The sequence below is a fragment of the Natator depressus genome, chromosome 16 (assembly GCF_965152275.1).
Source record: "Natator depressus isolate rNatDep1 chromosome 16, rNatDep2.hap1, whole genome shotgun sequence".
NCBI lineage: Eukaryota > Metazoa > Chordata > Testudines > Cheloniidae > Natator > Natator depressus.
The window spans coordinates 21,777,102-21,780,393 of NC_134249.1; positions in this window are offsets into that span (position 1 = coordinate 21,777,102).

A 3,292-nucleotide genomic window follows, 5' to 3' on the forward strand; every position below is an offset into this window, starting at 1 on the left:
TTCCCGTTTGTTTTGTTTCAGCTACTTGGAAGAAAACTGGGTTAAACAGAAATTGTATTGCAGCGTTGGTCTAAACTTTGGACTATCTTGAAATAGAGACTTAAAAAACCACAAACTTCTTTGTGCCACTTTCACAAATGCATTAGCTGCCACCTGTGAGGTCCCTCTGTTGGTGCAGATCTGTTACTAATGTTTTATTATTGCACAAAACTAGCCAATGATTGGGAAGCAAATTATGGTCTTTTTAAAGTTTTTTGTTTTTGTTTTTTTTTTATTCCAGTGCTTCTAAGTGTGTGGAAAAGGACTGAATTGGTAGGAATATATGATGGAATATATTATAGAAGCTAAGCATCAGAGGGGTAGCCGTCTTAGTCTGGATCTGTAAAAGCAGCAAAGAGTCCTGGGGCACCTTATAGACTAACAGACATATTGGAGCATAAGCTTTCGTGGGTGAATACCAACGAAGCGGGTAGTCACCCACAAAAGCTCACGCTCCAATACGTCTGTTAGTCTATAAGGTGCCCCAGGACTCTTTGCCGCTATCATAGAAGCTGCCTCTTTGGTTCACTTGCTTTAGATGTTTTAATGAACTAATGCTAGATCCTTGCAGGAAACTGTACATTTTATTAACCTGTTGCTCGTAGCAGGCTTGGAACCCCAGCACTAAACGCAAAAGCATCTTCATGTATTGAGTGAAATGCTGAACCCCAGGGCCGAGGCTTGCACTGTGCAGACAGAACAATACCATGCAGCTACACTATGGATCCAATATGTTGTTACTCGTTGGTACTCCCAGGAGAGCTGGTTTCATTGCCATAAAATGCAGCTGAATGGAATAACCACTCTGGCCTTGTTACTAACTGAGTGAGACTGAATTATCCGAGCTGGGCTTTTTATCATCAACAGCTGTTAGCATTGCTCCCCTGCAAAAGTATGTTGCAGTTTCTGCCACAAGAGAGACGCTCTGCAGGTTTCAGCCTACAGCACTCTGGTATTACAGAAAAGGCCTCAAAAAAGGCAGCATACTGGTTCCATGAAGAATGTGCCAGTGGGGAAAGCTGTAGCAAGATCTCTGTTGGAAGAAACAGTAGAAGCTAATGCTAAAAGCAGCTGCTGATAAAATCAAGGCTAGGACAGAATCTCTGGATATAAAGTGCAAATAAAAAAGTAGCCAAGACCGTTCACCTAGAGAGAAAGGAATGGTGCTGCGTTATCATGGCTCCCCTTCACACAGCTGTTCTTGAGTCTGGAAATGCAACATGTCCTAGCAGAATATTAAGTGGAGGGGAGGCCAGCACGCCTGCGTATGCTCTCATGTTGGGGATGACCGTTTCGCTCAGGCTGCAATTGCATCAGACTGGACGCTCCCTCTCAATTCTCAAAGAAAATCTATTCTGTCATTTTTACATGAGAACAGTATAAAGTCCCTATAAGGTTTTAGTTCTGAAGGCAGATACACCACAGTTGGCCTTTAGTTTTTAAAACAGTATAGTAACTGCTACTCAGCAGAACTATATTCAGCTTTATTGGTCCTGTGTTTCCTCCCTGTTAAAAGAATGATCCGGGCTCCAGGTCACTGTAAAACACAGAAAAGTTGTGTGTTTCCTTACAAGTGAAACAAATCGTTTGTTACCCTCTTAATTTGCTGCTGTCACCTCTCCAGGTATCAATTTGCACAAGAAGTGGTTTATGTGGAGAGTTTGCCCTGGCTCACACTCCTTTCAGGAGTACAGACACTTCAAGAAAGGAGCAAGAGCTTTTCATTTGTATGAAACAACGGAGTGAGCTAAGGGGGAAGGTGCAAACAAAGGGCCATGCACAGCATTAGTACTGAACTTTGAGCAGTGCTGGTTAGAATTAGGCACCAAGTTACTGTCTGTGCAATCATGCAGCCGCTCTCTGTGCCTTTTCACAAATCCCTAAAAGCCTTTTCCCAGCTGCCCACAGTGATTTCTCTTACTGGACTCCAGAACTAATGGCATCCCCGACCAACTAGCCAGGCCAAGTAGAGCTCAACTGCTAATTCTTACAGCTGCAGAACAAATGCCAGGCACTCAAGTGCATTCCAATTAGACTTTGTATGTTCCAATATCCTAGTAAGTCAAACGGTCCATTACAAATGAAAGGAGCTGGTATATACTGCTTAATTACACAGTACCAAAACTGGACTATTCCACCACAACCACCACTTACATCGCCAGTATTACAGCTAATAAGCCCTCATGAAAGGATTGTGTACTACATTTTGTCGTACAGGAAATCCTGACTCATAGCATGTAGGTAGAAGAAGACGACAGACCATTAGTCATGCACAACGTAGAATGGAGCGCTCCAAGAAGGGTTCTTAATGCACATAGTCAGTTTGTGGGGCAGTAAGAATTCATCCAGAAAATGCTGGTCAAGAACAAAAGGTACTTTTTGGCTCATCATTCCATTACTATAGAAGTGATGTGAACACAAAATGAATCACACCTGAGAAGTGATTAAACAAGAAAATACATACTTTATTAAGGGCAGTGTGAGAACAAGGGCACTTCTGGAATCCATGCATCATTTTCTTTATGTTTATTTTTGTCCTGCACTCCAACTACCCATGCTTAAAGATGAGGGGCCCAGTTCAGTGGAGTTGTTCCAGTGCAGAATCTGACTCAACATCTCACCACAATCTCTAATTACATCTGCTAAACAGGTGCAAGATATGGCTGTGCATTTCACAGATATACACATGAAGGCAAGGATTAGCAGAACTGAAGAAGCCATGTGCTTCTGGTTTAGCAAATCACGGTGAGAATTTTTATTTCCTGTTTGCTCTCTCTTGTGATCATTTGCTTTGTCAGATGAGACAGATTTGTAAAACTAGTAGCACTGCACAGAGCAAAACCAATTGTAAAAATCAAAGCAATGAAACTTCTAGTATTACATTAGTAAGGGAGTCAAAGCGAATCCAAACTACAAATAAGGAATCCAATTTTGAGATCAGAAAAAGAGGGGAGCTGACTGAATTTTGAAATGGTGGACCAAATAGCTAATTGTCTTTTCTTGCATGATTCTTTAAAACAAGATAACGATGCTAGCAGAGTTATCACTGGAACATAGAAATGTTTAATTTGTACCACACATACACTGCACTAAGATTAACAAGACAAAATGTAAAAGGTTATGAAATCTTCACATAGTATGCAATCACAACTGTAAGTGTTAAATGTCAAATGTTGCTTTTCAGCAGAAAACACGTAAAAATAGTCAAAAATTTCCTCTACCAGACAGAAAAGCTGTGTATAGATCTTTTATA